This window comes from Hetaerina americana, unplaced genomic scaffold (genome assembly GCF_022747635.1).
Source record: "Hetaerina americana unplaced genomic scaffold, ioHetAmer1.1.p SCAF_3, whole genome shotgun sequence".
Lineage (NCBI taxonomy): Eukaryota > Metazoa > Arthropoda > Insecta > Odonata > Calopterygidae > Hetaerina > Hetaerina americana.
This window is the reverse complement of record NW_027286874.1, coordinates 58,938,802-58,960,501: the sequence shown is the minus strand read 5'-3', so window position 1 is coordinate 58,960,501 and position 21,700 is coordinate 58,938,802.

Sequence of the window (21,700 nt, the reverse complement as noted above, 5' to 3'; positions counted from 1 at the left end):
GGCAAGCCGAAACTCAACAGGATGGTAAAAATTCAAGGTAATTCCAATAAATATTTCTCTCTAAGATTTCTACTGATAAAATTCTTTCAACTGCATGACATCACGGTAAGTAATGGATTATCCATTCATGTTAACCATTCTTAGGATTTAGAATTTTAAAAATATATACTTACTCTTAAATATTACAAAAAATGCAAGGAAAACCGACGCATTTCTACGGACTATTGACGCACATAATAATTTCAAGACATGATATTCATAAATTTAACGTTACCGTTGAATTGAGTACTGATATCCAGTGCTTGAAAATATTGATTTATTAGAAATTGGAAATAAATGTTTTGTTTTCTATAACTAAGTGTGCTAAGAGATGCAGAAAAATTTTGTATTCTGATGGTCACAATTGGGTATTTGTTTAAAAAAATTCATCATATTCAATTTACGGAAGCCGAATCATATCCTAAATACTTTGGTATAATTTTTCTTTTTTGTGTCATAATTTAATAACATGTGCTTAAATTTGAAAAATTAAGTTGTTTTAAAATTTTAAGTTTCATCAAAAAATTATCAATCTCTGTAGTCAACTGTCCGCACCAGGTCTAGGGAAAAATTTGTTTTAGCACCAATGCATCAAGTACCGGGCACAAATATTTTTTTATACAAAACTTCAACTTGTTGTCTTTATTTGTACCGACCTTTGTGGCTTCCATTTAGGATCTATATAACGGGGAAAAATGCCTAACGTTTATCTCGTGCTAAATACTGACTGCTATAATTGCATCACCAGGCTTGTGGAAAACCGGGAAGCTCTAAACCATCACTCAATGTGTATTAGTTTTAGGTGGGACCAGCGTTCCCTATTTACATTTCCATCATTTTCAAGTTTAGTTAGAAAGTTTTATTTTACCTTCACAGGCGTTAATTTTTAAGTAAAATTAGATTTTCCCTGTCGATACTTTAATCGAATACCAATTAATAGCGAAACTTTCCAATAAATATCGTTACATCTGGAGAGATTTTATTTTAACCCACCGAACTAATGAGCCACCGTGTCCCCAAAAAAGGCGAACAAATATCGAAACACGTTTAACCGACGGGACCTAGGTAACACTTTTAATTAATTTCAGGTTCTGGAAATGACACCCTTAAGTCTTTCGTCCGAACACGCGTTGATGGAAACAATGGCGACATTCCGAACGGAGCCGCCGGTCATGTTGGGAGGGGTGCGGCCCAGGGGGGAGATGATGCGAAGGGAGGAGAAGCGAGGGGGATGGGAGAAGGAAAGGATTCGGGACGGGACGAGAGGGCGGAGGGAGAGGATGATTTAGCGATGATGGTGCGTGCGGTCCCAAGAGACTGAGAGGAGCGGGAGGAATTATTGGACCACTGGAGAACTGAAAGGCGGATCAGCGAAGGGAGAGCCGACGGCAGAAAGAATGGGTGACTGCGAGGGTGAGGGAGAAGGAGGAAAGATTTAACGGAAAATGGAGTGTATGATAATGGAGGGAGCGTCAACCTGGTCAGATTTTGAGGGGAAGGTTTTCCCGGGGTGGATTTCCACTTGATGGATGAGTTGACGGAAGAACTGGTATGATGAACGAGAGGATGGGGGGCAGGAAAAAGTAGGAATAGATAGAGAGAGAGAGAGAAGAGGACTGGATGAACGAGAAGAACGGCGTGCGAGAATGAATGGGAGTGAATGATATAGAGGATTGGAACGAAGGGTGAGGGATAGGAAGGAAAGCAGTGTCGAGGTCTGGCGGTACCAAAAGGGAAGAAGGGGGTTCGTGGCGCTGGGTGTGGGGGTGTATGTGCAAAGGAGTGGAAGAGATGTAAGCAGAGAGCACGTGCCTGCTCATGAATGGAGATGAAAAGGTGAAGGGAAATGGAAGTATTGCATTTTTCTGGCGAAAGGTGAGACCGCCGAGTCCACGACCAGCTGGAACCCATGGGCGTTTCCCGCATCTATACAGAAGGGGAATGCTGGGATTAAAGTATGAGATGTCTCAATTCAAACAAACTAAGCTTCCGACAGGAAGGTTTTTGAAGGACATATGTGGTGATCATTACCTACATTTATCCATAGCCGAACAAATTACTGTATGAAACAGTTTGTTCAGACGAATGATTGAAATTTATCGGAATCTTTTCTAGTTTTCTTCCTGAAAGGCGTGATTTTTCTGTCCACTTTGTCATCAGAAACATTGGGAAGGCTCTAATAAATTGCCATTTAAGTGTTTCCGACAGAAAATTCACACAAGGATCATATTTATCGCAGACACTTCTATTTTAAACATGCCACAATTAATGCAATTATTAATAAAATACATGCTACGCCGATAAAATATTTATAACATTTAGTCAAACAATACTAAACTTTTATAAAAATCTAAATTCTGAATGTCGTTAAACTTAGAAATGAAATTGTGCGTAGTAATGAATGAAAATATTATTTTGATAAATGGTGGAATACAAATGTCTAGAAAAGCTCTAATAATATTTATTTAATTACATTATTGTTCTCCATTTATTTTTCTTATATTTTTCAGCATTCACTATCAAAGATATTACATTTACAACACATTTCCATCTAAAGATAATGGAAAACATCTGACGTTCCATATATTAATTGCGGCGGCGACATATCTCAGTTTAATTCTCCTCTGAACTCTAAAAAAAAGCATTCATGCGTGGAAGTGATTTAAGGGTTCGTGAAACAGATAGGGCATTTTTTGCTCAGCTAAAAACGCAAATACAAGCCGTCAATTATATTAAGTAAGTGAGCATCGAAATTTAAAAAATTATCTTCAATAAATCCAAACGAGGAATTCAGCTATTCATATATCGAATACCAAATATAAATGGGAGTCAAAAATTGATTACACATTTTGATGGTCAATAGAATTTTCTGCCTCAAAAGTCACCGAACACATAATGGAGTTCACTTAAATCATATCACTCATCTTCGGAAGATAGGCTACCCATTATTCTAAAGTAAATTTTTTTTTTCATTGTTCATTTTTCACCACCGGAAAAAGATGACCTGTTGGGCATCAAAACACTACTATGAAAACATTAATATTGGTTTACGGTCTACAAAAGGAGGGATTATTTGATCGGGCGTTTTTCAAACATTGAGTTGTTGAATTATATACAGCACTAGTGATGAAGTTAATGAAAGAATGAACAGCTGGAATAAGGGAGGAATAAAATTTCAACGCTCTATCTTTTTCCATGATGATCACCAGTATTTTTTAAGCTTCGTCACGAACTACGCTGTCATCAGAAAATATTTTTACAACCAAAATTTGAACCCTATAGTAGGGCGCCCGGTCCACGCGGATAAATCTTCGACAAGCTGAGGTAAAACTCTATGGCGAGAGATTTCAGGCCCGCGCACACAATACAGCACACCATGGCGTTTCGACCAAAAGGACGATACAAGGTTTTCAGTGAACGGTCGGATGAGAAATATGGGGAATGGGGTGAGGTGGTGGAGAGTGGGAATACCATCGTTGCTCGTTCCGCATCCGCAAAGTCAACGAATAAAATAGAGACGCCATACAATGGAGACGAGGCCACGAAAGATTTTCAGAGGAATGAGAATGCGTGAAGGATCGCGATCGGGAGGGTAGGGATAACTAAGGGAGAGGTATATATGTATAGCTAGCCGTTGGAGCAGAGAGGAGTGGAAAGAAGGGGAAGCGTGAGGTCGGAAGCAAACGAATGAGCGAGAGAGGAGGGAGGAAGGGAAAAAGAGAGAAAGAGACCAAGATCGAAGAAAGAATGGGGAATTGAATGAGTGACGGCTCGGGAGGGTCGACGACGCAAGGAAAAGGGGGAATTATGAAGGTGGGAGGAGGGTGACTGGAGGGGAGGTTTGCGAGGACAGAGGAAAAAGGGGACGTGCGTCCGCGGATGCTCACGTGACGGAAGAAGAGAGAAGGCGAGAGATAACGAGAGCCGCGGGTGCATGCGAGAATTTTTGGGAAGCGAGGGAGCGAAACCGTGACTGCAATGCTTTTACTCAAAGGATTTACACACGTTAAACTCAGCTCTGCTTTTTGATGCTAACGGTGACCAGTGTGGAATTAAATATTTTTCCATCCAAAGTGCCTTTGCTCGATGGGAAGGTTTTGTCCTCCGTTTCGATTTCTGAGGACTGCAGTTAATGCAAGATGGAACTAATTTGAAAATGTCAAATTAAATTTTTTTCGAGAATTGCAACGGTCTAGGTAGCAGTTTTCAAGAGTATAAACCGTTTCGTTCATAGAGACCGTCTGTGTAGTTTGCTTGAGAATTGTTTTCCTTTAAATATACCCATTTATTTACACTGGAATAATTTAGATGCACATCGTACGTTTAAGATATCAGAAATACGTTTTAATAGATATACCAATATGGTTCTACCCATCCTTTGGCGCACCGTTTATAAATTAAAGTTGAGTAAATATTACTGTACTTTGCAAATCATATTTTTACCGAAGTCTATGAACAAAGAAAAGTGTATTTGATGTTTTATTTATATTTATAAATTAATAAATTATTTCAGTTTATTAATAATTTAATTGGTGAAAGTATTACATTTTATATAATTTCAAATATTTTAATTAGCAGGATGCATTGGGTTATTGGTTTACTAACTACAGAACGAAGAGTTAAGTTTTATTCTGAGTAATAGAACAATGGAGACGTATGGGGAGGAGATTATTCATTAATGCTGCAAACATTTCCTTTGAATTGCCTCGCACCATTTTTTTATTAATTATATGGAGAGATAACGATTTCAGAATTCTTTGGTATTCTACTCATAAGCGAAAACATTTACATCATTTACATAAGTGAGACACAAGTGCATCTCCAAATACTTACAAATTTAGGGCAATGCAATTCAAATGATCTCTTGTACATCCTTAACAACTAGTATATCAGCTGTTAGAACTTGAAATTTGTCGCATTAAAATTGCAAAAACTAATATTTACGATGGAGCAGAGGCTAGATTCTCTTGTCACATAATTTACTACCCCTAGAAATATTATTGATAATTTATTTGTATTAATTTATTAATAACTCTAACTAAATAAAGTACCACTTATTTCAACTAAAATGTTTCACCACTTTTGCTCAATTGTTTATTAACGGATTTGAGATAATTTTGGATTCGAGTACTCCGGTTGCCTATTTAAATTTCCCAGGACCAGATTCATCATTAAAATTCTCCTCGAAAAATGAGGGAAAGTATCTCAGCCTTCTCTGCTAAATATTCAACCTGATGCATTTATTAAAGTGGTACTATCATACTTTCCTTTTTGCCGTTTATTTGATTACTGTGAAGCATAGTGCAGCGCATATTTTTCCAAGGGTATAGATTGTCTTCGACGAGTCGTCTTCATGAAGTCCTGTTTTCATTACTCACTAAATGACATGCTACAATCCCTTCTATTTTAATTAACTTAATAAGATAGTTCACATTGTGGGAAAAGAAATCTTGTGACTGAAAATCCAGCTAATTTTTCTGATGGAAGGATTTCATGATATTTGAAAAAGTGGGACGACAAACGTGAAAGTCCCAGGAATTAGAGTTCGAATTGGCAGACCTTTCTGGAAACGGTACAGAGTCATATGATTAACTGAATACTCAGTAGTTTACTCAGTATTTAAAATGATTTAATAAGCATAATATCCTCTTAGGAAGCCTTATCATGCTCAATTTTTACTATTGCATTTCTTAAGAAATGTTTATAGAGAGACCAAAATTGTTGACTCATGGGCTAGGCAAAGAGGCAAATAAGTTAGACTTTCACATGAATGGAAATGAATAGGAATTTGAGGATAGAGGATTGGAGAATAGAGACATGTGATGCGAATAATTGAAGAATTAGGATTGTTAGGGAGGAGGACGAACAATGAGTCGTTTACGTCGTAGTAGATAGGATGAAGCAATGTGAAATTCGAAAAAGGTTAAATGGAGGAACGAAGGAGATACTGAGAAAAAGTGGGACCCTAAAGTATTTGATTGAAAGTGTTAGGAAAGCTGCGAAATATAAGGACAAGAACAGATTCTTTTGGTGGCGTGCAGATGGCTAGAAAGTGTTAAGAACGGAACAAGGAAGTAATGCATGGTGAAGACCTGATGATATTTTATAAACTGCAGTTGTTTACATCCGTTTATGGCCGTTATGTTTTTAAATGAGGGGGTTGGTATAAAAGATGAACAGATTCACACTTAAAACTATTAAGATGCCAGAATTAACATGAATTCGTTTTTTATAAATATATTTTGCTCTAATATAAGTATTATATAGAAGTATGAAGTTGTTTAAAGTCATTACATAATGTGGTGTTATCAAGCTAAGTAAATCATTTGTGCATATTTAATTTCCTTACTCTATCACGTTTAAAGCTATTGCCTATTTTCCATCTGATCAAAATCATGAAATTATTCTCTCGAAATGTTCCCATACTAACAATTGAATAAACGTATTTTTACGTGATACGAACGAAAGAAGAAAGATACATAGACTAATCTTGAAAGAAAAATCTCTAGTCTTACTTGGGACCACGATGAATTCAGCGAGGGAACTTCGAAGGAAAAGAGACACATTTAGATTGGACGGCGATTGATTCACGGTTCGAGTCGAGGAGTTCAATTTATTTAATTTGGTTTTCTAAATTGATTCCCCCTTAAATTTTCTCGAAATCCCTGAATAAGTATCTCAGAAGTTATATTAAAAGTAGCAAATAATAACTTGTTAAATTGCTGAATGGTTTATTTAAACGATTTGTATGAATGCTAACTTTCATAATATTTTGTAGCATTCAATTAGTTATAGCTTGTAAGGAAGTTTTGGCCTTTTGATTTTGCTCCTACTGATTGAATTTGAAGTTAAATCGGATTTATGAAAATGCATTAAAAGTCCGCAACTATTTAACCAGTTACTTACGCGTAAAATAATTTTAAATTTTATTTAACATATAACCTCACGGAAGTTTTTTCTTTTAAATCCATTTAAACGAAGTGTAATTAAGGAGAAACTATGTATTTGAATCGAAAAATTCGATCATTTATTTTTTAATACTTGGCTTTGAACGGAAAAGCGCCCCACGTTCTATAAATAAACCAAAATTGAAAATTTACTGCAATTCCAGATTTATTTTAAATTAAATTTATTCAATATTTCAGATGTTTAATTTTTTCTAATATAATTTTCACTCAAATTCATGGAAGAGCATAACCATAGATATTGGATCCAAGATCTAGGCGAAAGAGTGAGTTAAGAAGTTACGTGTTCCTATATACTGAAATGTTTTAAAACGATAAATAGTGTAATATCCTGCGCATTGTCAGAAGTATAGGTCTTATACATTCGATTCAGCTTTGTTCTTAAGCTTTGACCTAGCACTAGGGTCACGTCTCAACCTTCTCTAGGATTTTCTAATGAGATAAGGTACCTAATTTTTTTCGACAGGTTACGGTAACTCTTACGAATTCTTTTATTTGTAAGAGTGGCCGAATTTTTTATACGGCTGATGTTTTAAGACAGTAATTGTAAAACATTCATTAAAGTCTAAGCTAAACTAATGAGAAAAAAACTCCTAAGTTTTGAACTTATATCCTGTTCACGCAAATGGGTACCCAAGCATTAATATGTTCATCGCCATGGAATTAGACGTATTAGGGAAATATTTATTTAAAAGGGATTTCCTTGTTTTTGAAAAAAAAACCTTTTTATGAGTATCATCCACCCTATCGTCATCCATTCTAGGCACCCCTAGGCGTGAGTTGCAAAGGCAGATTTCTGAACTTCGGCGTTACGTTCTGGGTCCGAGGCAGCAAATGACGCCCTCGGGGTTTACTCCCCAGACGGATCTGGGTACCTCTCCGATAAATGAAATGAATGCGCTTTTTTAACTCAAAAATCTATATTCGTCACGTTTGAGAAAAAAAGCGTAACTGAGATATTTTTTCCCACGTGCTTTCTGCACAGGCTAAAAGCTTTAGCAAAAAAAAATGTTCCACGACTAGGAAATCCAGATAGAAAGTAATTTATACTCAAGTTTTCATGATCTCATAATTTAATTGTTTTTTCTATCAAATATTTAGAAACATGCATAAAAATGGTAATATCTGTGAAACCAATGGCATTCATTTTCCCTCTCAACCAAAATATATGAAACAATATCAAATTGTTGTTAAAATTGTGTAACATTTTATATTTTCCCTCTCACATTTCTGCATTTTGGGTAAAAGGTCTATATTCTAATTAAGCTTATCCTGAAAATATCGGCATCAAGATTTAATAATATACAGCTGGGTGTAATTTATAGTTGTTTACCCATATTCATTCTCCATGAAAATTGATCCCTGAGAAAAAAATAATATATTCAGTCATTAGTAACTCTAGCAGTGCACTGAATAATTCATAATAAAATTGTATTTGTTCCATATGCGATCATATGTATGCTATCTATCATAAATCACGTTCCAAGTGGACAAGGCTCGGGCAAACTAAAAGCATTCCTCAGGGTTAGCAGCGATTCCACAATGACAAATCTCTTTGCTGGTACAGAATCCAATAATGATTAATAAGGTTATTTTTACGCCATTCTTACGTTTTATGGACTAACTTGGTCTTCCTCTCGAAGGTCAGAGGTGACGTTCTTATCATTAGATTAAATACCTTTGCTTACTGGTTGGCGAGCCGCCTCTTGGAGACTTCCGATATGGCCGAGCCATCTGTTAAATTGGAAACGAATTTACGTCGATTTCTTCACTCATGACTCAAATCCACCGGCGTGTTAAGTTCCGGTAAATATGAGGGAGGACAGAGATATTTTCAGCGCTAAGCGATCGCACCGAACGTCGTTTAAGTTCATAAATATTCCGACCCCGGAAAAATCGATGTTGGGACGAATTTCAGAGTCGTGCACATTGATCAGTCGTGTATATATGAGAATGAACTTACGACTGATTGCTTTGTCGTCGGTAAATTAATTAGTAGTGTTTGGATCCGTCACAACACAGTGTAAGGTTCGTTGAGAATATTTTTACTCCCGATATGCTACTCCGGATGTCTTATTTTAAAGAGACAAAGTACAAAGAACAACGGGAGATGCCTCACCAATTTATTTAACGGATTTATACTCTGATGTACACCGAAATTCAGGAATTTTACAGTAAAAATACCATTCGCTGTGACCGGGAATCGGATTCGGATCCCTAGATTTTCAGCCGAGTACTTAAACCATTTAAGATACCGGAGCGCTCTTATAAAGTTAATTGCCTGAATGAATAATTTTTTTGATAACTTTGCTCCGTTTATGTGATAAATCCTTTTGGAGGAAATAATATAGTATACTAGTATTCCCTTGAATATGGAAAATTTGGCATTTATTTTGAAACTCATACCATTTTTTTTACGGCTATATTCGCGTGCAACCATTCCTCGAAAACTGTTAGTTTTTCCTTTTCGCCTGTAGCATTAATTATTTTTCCTTAATTTTGCATACTACCCCTCTGAATTATTTCTGGAATTTTAATGAACAATAGGATTACTTACTTTCTTGCCGATAAAGGACCATCCCATCGGCCTTTAAAAAATACCGAAAAAGTCAGTAAAAGGACAGGGAAGTTTAGCAAAAATAAAAAGACTGGAGAATATTCTCATTCTAATTTATTTTGACCGTCATATAAAGTATTTTTATTGGAGTCTCATGTCTCTTATCTTTAAGTAAAATGCTTCCGTTATTCCCTTTGGCGTCTTAATATTCCTTAAATTTAGAATGATTACATCCCATTTCTACATTTCTAATTACTCAAAATGCATTTTCCTGATGTGCTCACACCCCGCGACCTTCCACCCCTCATTTTAGAACAAAATTAGTTTTATTTTTACCATTTCTATTTTCTATTCAACAGTATCATTTTCTATAAAATTTACTTCTATCGTAAACATTCTTGGATTTTTTCCAATCAAACTCCTGGCTGATACTGTTATTCATTCCAAAATGCGCATGTTGTATTTTTTCCATCTCTTTCGATTATATACCACTTATAGCGGTCCTGGTAACACAATTTATCTCTAATTCAATTTTTCTACTCATTGCCAACTTTCTTTGCCAATCTCTCAGTGCCAACTTTTCTACTCAACTCCAACATGACAATGGGTGAATAAATATCCTGAGTAACTTTAATGATGATTATTACTGAAAAATGCTTATATATTGCGTTGTAAATGGAAATGTTCCCTTTTAAAAAATTAGACGGGAAAACTACTAGTAATATTTTTATTCGTAGAGTTGTTTTTGAGGGCTAAAGCACTATGCCTATTAATTAATTGTCATGGAATAAAGTTATTTGTAATACATTTCAACAAGAATTAAATAATAAACAGTGTTAAATAATGACTCCTAATGCGGACTCCCTTAAGCTTCTCTTTATCTTTCCTTCTGAGCAGTTTTCACGTTATGAACTACCCAACCTTCTCCGTCTCCTCCAAAGCAAAGTTTTCTTTCAGCATTCATGGCCCTAACAACTTCATGCAGCCACTAAAAATACTTCCACCAACCCAAGCATCTTCAACCGAATTTCCCAACGCACCACTGACGGCGACGCCCACTGCGTAAACGACCGTACCACATATCCATATACGCGTATTCTGTCTGATGAAAGGCAAGCGCTTGATTCCGCATTAGCGTTCCATTTTTGTGGCTTTTGTCATACTCATTATGTAATTATGGATTCGTTAATCTTAAAAAAACGTCTATTTCTAATTTTTGTGTGACCTCTTCAGTTTTCAAAGCGGAAAGGTACTTCCAGAAATTAACTTTAATGTAGGAAGCATTGCTAAGTGTTCAAAATATTTGTTTTTCCACTCTTTCTATTTGTCTTATGGGTATTTTTGGTAAGTAACGATATTTTGTGAATTTATGGAAGTACCTGGCTTGCCAGAATTGAGCTTAGGATTGAATAAAATGCCGAACAACTTGTGTAGGTGCAGAAGGCCAGAATCCTTCCAGATGCGGCTTTCATCTCGGGAGGAAAACGTTTTGTGTAGGCACGTAGAAAATAGGAGTGTGAAGGGGAAGAGAAATGAAAAGAGAGGCTGCCTGCCAGGGAAAATACGGGAGACGAGATGGCCCAGACGAGACGGTGGCGTCGTAAAAATGAAATGCTTAGATCACCTTGCTGCTTTTTCTTTTATATACCAAACAGGAGAGGCGTCAGGAAGATAAATGGCTGTCTTTCTCGTTCCTGAATGTGACTCCAAAGTATTCGCACAGTCATGATTTATCATTGTTTGGCAAAAATTCCGTATCAATCGTAAAATTTGACTTAAAGTATTAATTAGTGATTTCAGCTAGTTAGTTTCTTCATTACATCAAATTGGCTAAAATGATTTTAAAAGGAAACACTCAAAAGGAGAGTAAATATTTTTAGAATGTTTGGTGGTCCCTGACAACTAATGCAGCGAGATTCATGGAGCACTGTAGTCGTATCGAAATCATGTCGTTACTAATCGTGGTCGTATCGAGAGTATTTTTTCACTCATTAAAGAGGATGATGGAGAGCATAAAAAATTCTTAAAATGTTAGATTTTTATTTTAAATTTCCATTTTTTTTAGTTTAATCGGACATAAAACTGTGAAGAAAAACGTTTTGTATCCACACATTGGTGAAATTTCGTTGATCTTTATGTGTGGTTGGCTGTTAATATTGGCAGACGTTTAGCAACCTTTCGAACTTCTTTCTATAGCAAAAAAATATGCATGGTAATGAAACCTACCGCCTAGACCATGAAAAATTATTTCTATAATAACTTAAGTGGAGTGTTTTCCCCGCAATACTAAACTTCTCGATGCTGAGAGAAAACATGAGGGAAAGAAAAGTGACGTTAGCCTTCATTTTATTATATCTCTCTATTCACTCTTAGGTTTTCTGCTATTGTATATTAGCATATACACATTTTTGTTTAAAGTTACCTACACATTAACTGTTTATTATAATTATTTTCTGAGCTGTAATGGGAAACACTAATTCGTTCGGTTGTACGTATTGCTATTGTGACGAGGTTCTTATTAACACATTCACCTTCACCGTAAACAAAGGATGCTGTCCGGATTAGGATTTTATTTTCTTTGCGTTAAGACATGCCTTAGAAATTCGCATTCCTCTTTCTATGAAACAATTATTCCTTCAAAGTTTGTCATAGCATTTATACTAAATGCGATGGCATGAGATTATATGAACTGATGATAATTCGACAAAATCCATTTTTCTTTCTCAAATTGATTTTGTGCTTTGTACTTGGGTTAAAAAAAATTCCATTCCTCATTTTTAAAATTTCAGAGCGAACTTAAAAGTATGAATTATGGAAAATGATAACTAAATAAAGTTTCTGTAATAAACAGGAAAAAATAACAAAGTTTTTAGCAAATATAACCATGCACATTAAATATTTCTTTGCAATTTTTAACTTTAACAGTGTTTTATTGTAGTCCCTGTTATAATTATTTTGGGCTTGATTTTGTCTTCATAATTCCTTGGAGTGAAATAATTTAATAAAGTAGTAGCTCACATCTTATGATATTTGAGGACGATAATGGAGACTGAATGAGAAAGGAAATGTTTAAAAAAAATGTATGGCCAATTTTTCAATATCAATCTCTCTCACTCAGTTTCCAAGTATTTTTTTACAAAATGAGATTAACGATTGCGTTCGAGGAAAATGGTAGTCCATGATTAAAAACACTTTTTCATTAGTGATATCAGAGTTTTCAATTTATTTCCTCCTTTCCCCTAAGTCTCTGATTGGTAATAGCAAGTTATTAATTCATTTTTGCGTACGTTTGTAACTTTAACAAGATCTAATTAGGCGTTGCTTCCATTAATATTATCATTGGAATGATACCCATCCCGTGAAAAGTGATTTTTACATTATAAATTGCATTACTAACACCAAAATATTCTCGGCCTAATTGTATTATGGGGATTTCTTGGACATTAATATTTCAATATACCGAATGAAACAGAGACTCAATTATTCTCAGCTTTCGAAATTGAATTATCAATCACAGATAAAATTAGCGATACTGTGTACCTTAAAATAAAATACAAGGCTCAGATTGAGTATTTTGTGGACTTCTTGATAAAGAATTAACTTAAATAACAAAATTAAATGGCTAAAATTTGCATGCATGACTTTAATTCTACCACAATTTCAATCAATGATTAATATTTAAATGGTAATTAGTGAAGCATTGTAAAAATATATAGTATGCACATTCTTACTGCAGCGTGAAGTCGTTTTAAGAATATTTACCGTACCGGCAAAATTTTAAATGGAAAATAATGGGTTAAATAGTTTTTGTTAGCAGCGATGCCATTTTTTAAATGCTCTGCCTTAATCTCATCCCTAATTTGTCTTCTTATTACTACATGAACACCATTCAACCAGCAAACGTAAAATTCTTTTGTCCCGGGCACATTATTTGAGAATAACATAAAACGCGTTGTTGCGCTGTTATGCGGCTGGCCTCTACAGTAATGTCTAATTCTGTGAATAGTGGTCTCTTCGTCTCTATCCCAGTGAAATGTACATGTACAATTCACTAGGATGAAATTCATAGTTTTTGGTTGGATGTGGAGGAAAAAGTTCATCATTAAAAAATAAATAAGGCACTTTTCCACAAAACAATTTTAAAAACTTATAATATTAGTTTTCATGTATTTAATGCAATAAAACATAATATGATGCGACATTATATATTACGATGTGATACTATAAGATAAGATATGTTTTATACGGGAAATGATTTGACATAATATAATTAAATGCAAACACATTGGTCATCACCAAAGTCGGTTTGATTATAAAGTTGATCTAATAAATAGTTTAATATAATATATACTTCTTAAATAATGTCAACGGTGGTCGTCGAAGTAGGTTTTTTATTTAAACTCATTTTATGGTAAGGTGATGCAGTTATTAATAAATAAATTTATCAGAATATTGAGGAGTATGAGTTTAACAGGCTGTGTTCATGATTGTGTTGGAAGTGAGCGCAGTACCCCGCTGACCTTTTCCCACTGCGTGAAGGCAGCATCTAAAGCCAATTTTAAAAATCGCTACCCTTTGGCAACTGACAAACGCTCTGCACACAAAAATACGTTAACAAATGTGCTTTGCAACACGATATCGTCGTTTATTTTGGAAGGCAAAGGGATCGTCGTAATACTGACAGGAAGAGTCATTTTGTGAAACGAGCCTGGAAGAATGAGCAAAAGGGAGCAATGTGATACCGCGCACTAATGCTTATCTATATGAACATTTATTTTTTTGGTGTCAAACCATGTTGTTTTAGCGCGTCAAAACCTTTTAGAGGGTTGAGGCCAGATAAACAATTGATGATGGATGAAACCCAGATTTAAAAATGCATTTATTGATACCATTGCCGGGAATTTCTAATATATTGTCCCTTTAGCTGCTATTGGACGGAAATTGAAGACCTGACCGTGCATTGACCAAGGATATGTCGCATAGGTTCAACAGGTAACCATTACCACCCTGCATGAATGCTCAGCTATGGTTTGGAATGCCAGTAGTCTCTCCAGTATATCAATCCCTAGACTTCATATCTGCGCAGCTCTTCCTGACTGTGTGGAAACGTCTAAATGTGAGGTGCATTCTGATCAGTGTGGAGGGATACAATGTTTATATCGAATATGCATATGGCATATGTAAATGATAACGAGAATTAAAAAATAACTGGAGAAACCTGGGGCTCGTCTCGGTTTACGTTAAAATGTATTTTTCATGAGATAGAGTCAACATTAAGCCAGCAGCCCACATTCTGAAAAAAGATTCCATCAAAACATAACCTTATACTTTGTTATTAGAGAAACGTGCCATATTGATTGGGTCAGTTCATGGTAATTGACTCCTGAGGAAATAAAAAAATTGCATGTAAATATAAATGCTATACCAAAATATTTTCATGCAACTTGAATTCAACATGACTACCGATGAATATTTTTATGATATATTCAACAGATTCAGGCGAGATGGTAGTGGAAGTTCGTCATTATCAGAAAAACAAATTTCCACTTTTCCACAGATGTATCTGCAATGCACAACGCGTTTCAGTTAATAAAAGAGGATGAAATATGCTGAAGAACTTTTGATGAAAAATCACTCTCCTAGCTAAGCATCTACTACAATCTCCCAACTCATGTAAATTTAATCTGGAGATTCTTCACTACGAAAATAAGGGAAAATGACTTGATATTTTAGAGCAACTTGAAATTGTAAAATCATATATAAATGTTCCTTTCAAATTACAATATTTTTATAAACCACTCTCCTCTCCTCAGAATCCCGTTTCCGCAATAAGCAGTGAAACTCCCTCTCTCCTACTGACTCCACCCTTCGCGTATTTCCCATCTAACCACCAACCCCTACCCTCCACACCCAGTATTTGTCGAACAACCCTTCCCTGATGTTTCGGTGAACAGAAACGCGTTGTACGTTACAAATAAATCAGCGGAAAAGTGCAATTTTTTTTCTCATAATTTCTCTAATGTTAAATATATAAGCGGGAATTAATAATTTATAGATTAAAACATCTTCGACAATAATTCAAAATCTAAAAATTACAATTAGACGATTTTTAAAGGGCAAATTAATTATTTTCTGCTATTCAATTGAATTCAATTAAAATAAAGATGAATACACATTTCATGCTCACTGATGAATAGTTATTTATCGAGATTTTGCATGCATTCATTTCTACGTCCTATGATTTTCATTCAAGGCGCCATAATATTGTACTTAGGATAATTTGACGAATAAACTAGATTACGAAATTAGTTTATGTATTTACGAAAACTTGATTATTCAGGGCAATATTATTATCTGCTGTTATGCATTCATTGGTAAGCGACAGGCAGATGATGTTAGCGACGGGTATGATTTTTTCGGTTCATATTTTTTACTTAATGGCTGTAGTTTATCGAGGGTAACTTATTTTACCTTTAAACGGATTTCCTATTAACAAAATTCCCTTTGAAACATTTTTCTGATGATTTGGTATGCGGTAGACATACGCTAATTACTTAACGGTTGTTTCACAGTAAAACCTCCTGCTTGATTCAATTTTTAGGCTGACGTTAACGGACAAAAGTGCATATATAAAAACAACGGCCTAGGGTGGAAATTGCAATTTCGGATAAAATCATTACGAAAAAATAAACCGTAATGAGAACAGGTTGGCGTACATTTAATCAAAAAATGTACACAACATAAATTTATTTTTAAAGATAATTTAAATTTGGCAAAATAGAAATCTCTTGAGGTTCTTCTAAAAATCGCTCGGCAAAATCCCGTCATTCTTCTGAATGCCGTGTCCTGGAAGCTTTTCATACTGTTTGCCATGTAGTTTAAAAAAGGCTGCTTCATAAAATTAAGATTATTCCAAAAATGCGGAAAATATTAGTATGCTACCTTTTTAAATGGGAATTCAACGTTATTATATCCATCACATATAGCTTGTTGTCACATGACTGTAGATCCGTTCTTTATTTCGATCAACAGACTTCGCCCTCTGTAACTGAATGAAAACTCATTTTAATGATCACCTACTTAGTCTCATGCATTGAAAGGTAAGTAATATTTGCCGTAAGAAGATTCCTATAGTTTCCCGTCACACCATACATGTGCGTCTAATTCTTTTAACCGAGAAATTTGATTAACTGATATTTCGCTAAACCAAAATCAACATTTCTTTTATTTACTGTTTCCTAAATGTCTCAAGTATCGTCAGAGGTAAAAATATTTACACTCTATTACATTAATAATATATAACACTCACAACATTTAACCAATGCACTTAAAACATCAATTTACTGGTAGAGTTCTTTTTAAAAAAATCATTTTTTGTACCAGCAGGTAAAAGCCCCCAAACCAACACCCATCATTATTCAGAAATCTAAAACTTATTTTTATTTCATTTTTGAAAATGTTCATGTTCCTCCAATCTCCAGGGTGGAATATAATCTTTCCCTCATTACTCCAATACTACACTGCAGGCTTGCAATGCGACTCAGCGCGAAGTCACCAAGGAAAAGGATTGAATTGAATCTGTTGAATGAATAATTGGGAAGTATAATCCCGAAACATTTATGTCCGTGCTAGTCTCGGGATGATTGTGTCAAGACTATTCCTTGAGAGGCGGAGTGAAGAGAGAATGGCACGAAGCGGAAAGGGGGTCGACCTACGGGAGAGTGTGGAAGGCAGAGGAGCTAGGGGAGCAGGAGGCAGCATCTGGCGACGAAAAAGTATGGATGGAAAGAATGGATGGCTATTGCTGCGAAATCTCGGGAGGATGAACACTTAGGTCCAAGTGTTGCCGGATTTACACTGGATATCGGTGAGAACTGTTCCCCCGGAGTGGAGGGAAACTCCCATTCAGGGAGAAGGAAAAAAATGAAAGGGGGAGAATGGTTGTTTACGTTATACTTTAAGCGCTTTCGAACGGTAATGCCCGATAAACCTGAGGGCTAAGTCTGCTTGTTAATGAATCAGTAGGTGTGTCAACAGAGTCATTGGAGCGCTCTGCAATTAATCAATAGAGAGTTATTAATTAAAGACTTGGAGAAATTCGACTTATTTCGACATTTACAATAATATTTTCGGTATACATAGGGTAAGAACGTGTCGCTCAATGCATTTTTATGTAATTGATGGACCAAAAAGAATAAACGATTACATTATACAGACAAAAAGGATATGTATTATTACTTAAATGACTAATTTATTACTGCACAGTGTCGTATATTTTCTTACCCATTCAATTCTTGATTAATTTACTTATAAAACTTATAATTTTTCTATTAATGGTTTGACAAAAACGTGGCTAACTTATCTATCGGTGTAATTAGGTATACTTTGACGTCCTTAGAGTCCACCCAAAGTTAGGGGACATTTTTCTATTAAAATGGCAAGTGTCAGAGAAACAAACTCGCTTCTACCTCGCCTACATCGTCGTATGATGTGATTGAATCTAGGTTTAATGGAAGGGCTCACGTGAATGTTACACCATCCGAAATCAGAGTTTTCATTCATTTATTCTCTTTCAAACAATTGCCGCCGATCAAACGGAATCCGTGATTTAAATGCCAAACATACAAACATTCATCGAGCTAACGTATTTATGTAAGCCGTTAAAATTCATGGTGTATTACACCGAAGAGGAAACAATCGACAATGAAGTGTTTTTATTTAAGAGTAATGAAACTTCTAATGCAGCGCTTTAGGGTGATATAATCATTGGAGCATAGCAAATTAGGAGTCAATGTGACGTGAACTCTCTGTGAGGGTTCGTTACTGAACGGCATTCAAATCAATGAACTGGACGCGGTTTAAAAACCTCATCGGTAGATACTCATTTCACAATATCCAATAAGAACTCAAAATCCATTGTTTTCAATTAATGGCGCATGAGATGATAGAGTACTGACACGATTGTCGTTCTCTCTACACTTAATTATGCTGTCAAAATATTTGATCGGTGTACCCTGACAAATACTTCTATGCGTTACGGCGCCATTCGTTTTAGCAAATCATTTGATGTTAACACTGTTTTTGAGCACTTTGTGGCAAAACTACCTTTTGCTCTTTAGCGGGAAATAGGTAGACCAGAGTGCTCATGTCAATACGTATTTTTTTATTTAGACTAATTGATAGACACCATTGTGTACAGGGACTCTCACTCAACTGCTAGCAGTATATTATTTTTGATTTTTCTTGGGCTGTGTTGCAATAGTTTACAATATTGTAAAGGCACTGAGCTTCAATAATGCAGTTATGATTTACATTTGCACATTTGAATAGGCACATTGTGAAACTAGCTGGAATTATTTTGCAGTGTAGTTGTATTCATAATCTATAATCATCTCTCAATACCATTACGAGCGTCATGAATAAATGTAAGAAACGAAAAATCTATTATTTCTTTGATATTCATAAACCGCTTACAGGATATGTGTACAACAATGCAGAAAATATTGACTTGTGCTTGTTTGATGCCAAGATATTTTGTCATTGTTCAATACTGATCTGAGAAAATGGTGACGTTTCTCTGAACTTTTCGTCGTTCTATCATTGTTTAATGAGCTCTAAGAATAATCACAGAAAGAGGCATATTTTTTTGTAAAATTGACCTTACGAATAGGTACCAAATGATTTCCTCCCCATTAGCTACAGCGTTGACGTGATGAAAGAGTTGGAGAAAATGATTGTTCCTATTCGGGTCACCCTTGCCAGTTAGATTGATGAGTAAAAGACAGATGAAAGGTAGTCTGCGGAGAGTCTGTTTTTATGTGAGGTGGCTGAAAAGGCGACTAATGGCGACTGATGGCTTCACGTTAAAAGCCCTCTTGAGTTAGGAAACGAGGTAATACCTTAATGAATTATCCCAACAAACTATGACGACACAAATTTGATAACGAGTCCTGAAAACTGTGGTACTATGCCCACTCGGCCGGGTATCGTGCAAAGCAGCGGTGGAGTCTTAGCACAAGAGGTCGTTCTCACATGAAATCCTGACACAACCGAGCAGCCAGCTGACAAAAAGACAGTCACAAAACAATACCACCAACTTTAGAAAAATAACTTGAATTTTTAGAACGATGAGGACTTCATGGAAGTTTCATGCGCAAATTTTTTATTCTTAATTCACCAAAAGAAAAAAAAGGAAATGTAGCCATGTTGGGGCATTGCTATACCATGAGGTGGAATGTTAGTGGAGATAACTGGAGTCATATTTACCGAGTATTGCATAGTAAAGGGGTGAAATTTGTGGGTTAGTATGATACTGAATAGGAAACATGTAGTGAAGTGGAACAAGTGAGCAGTTTCTTTGGTAGAAATAAAAACAACCAGTTATCTAGTGGCAATTTAGGTGCACACGCCGATGAGCAATCGTGAGGAGAAGAATTAGTATATGTATCTATCTGTACTGGAATATATGTCCCTTATTTTATCTTTGTGGTCTGATCTACGTAAGTAGTGCGGGTCCATTATAATTCCTTCCGTGTCATTGTTAAACTCGTTTGTTCTGAACCTTCCTAAGAGTCTAAGTCTCACGTGTTGTCTTCGTATTTCAAGTGGCCCCCAGAGAAAGGCTACCAGGCTCCGCAGGTTAAATCCTCAAAGAGATCTGTCACCCTTATGTCCTTATTATAACCATTTTTAACGAATCTGGTAGATTTTCTCTGGACTTTATCTAATTCTTTTTGCCAAATTTTCTCCCAAGGATCCCAAATACTTGCACCAGATTCCAAATGAGGTCTAACTAGAGCAAAATAACACCTCTCATTAACTTTTTCATTACATTATCCCACCACCCGTTTAATAAAGCCGAGTTTCTTTATAGCGAATCCGCATACTGTCCTGATATGTGCTCCCCATGAAAGGCGTGGTGTTAGAACTACCCCCAAATACTTTACTTGATTGGCCGTAGTTAGCACTGAATCCTCTTTTTCATAGTGTTTGTCCTGGCCACAATTTCCGTTGTTTTAAAATTTAAAACTGTGCATTTGTCTATGTCAAGCATTAATCCCCATTCCTTTCGCCAAACCGAGATTGTGTCTAAGTCTCCAGGGAGTAGCTCGCGATCTAGTTGGCTCTTTATTTCCCTGCATACCACCGTGTAGTCAGAAAATAACCTGAGATTGCTACTAACGTGTGCGCTTAAGTCATTAATGTATATTGAGAACAGAAGAGGCCCTATTAAACTTTACTGGGGACGCCCGAAGTTGCATCACTATCCGTTGAGCACAACCCGTCGATGACTACTATTTGTTTTCTTTGTTTTCAATTAGACAAGAAGTCTCTAACCCAATTATAATTTTCTCATTAATACCTTAGCGTTTAAGTTTATGTAACAATTTATTGTATGGGAATTCATCGAGGGGTTTCTTGAAATCTAAGAATACTGCATCAACTTGTGTGTTGTTTTCTCCCGATCTAAGTAAATCTTGAATGAAGAGAGCTAATTGTTTCGCAGGATCTGCTATTTCTACAACCGTGCTGGTTGTGGATTAGTGTTTTCTCACTATCAAGAAATCTCATAATGTTACTTACAATAAAATGGTCTAATATCTTACAAGATATCGGAAATCGGAAATAGATTGGTAACTGGTTGGTTTATCCCTATCACCGCTTTTATAGATGGGGATTTTGGAATTGGGACGGGGATTTATTGGAATGTGGTGGTAGGTAAGATGCAAAGCGACTGGTATATCAGAAAACGGCTTGAGGAGCAAGAAATGTCTGCGGAGAAATTCAATACAAGTTCTGTAGCATAATGAAGCATTAGTAAAGGACACCTAGTTCAAACACCAATATAGGCGTAGAAATACCTGGAAAATACGGAGAAATAAGAGAATATATATCAGTTAAATTTAACTATGGTTAGGAATATATTTAGGATCAGCGTAGTCAATTCACAGTTTCCGTGAGGTAGATACGGATTCTGATTACAGATTTGTGTTTATAAAATTTAACATAAAATGCACATAAAAAAGGAAGAAGCGTAAGAAAATAACATATAGAATGTTTTACTGCTGCTAAAATGGATTATCAGCTGTCGGCTAATACAGCTTTGAGGATAGATAAGGAGACTAAGAAGAAAAATGGG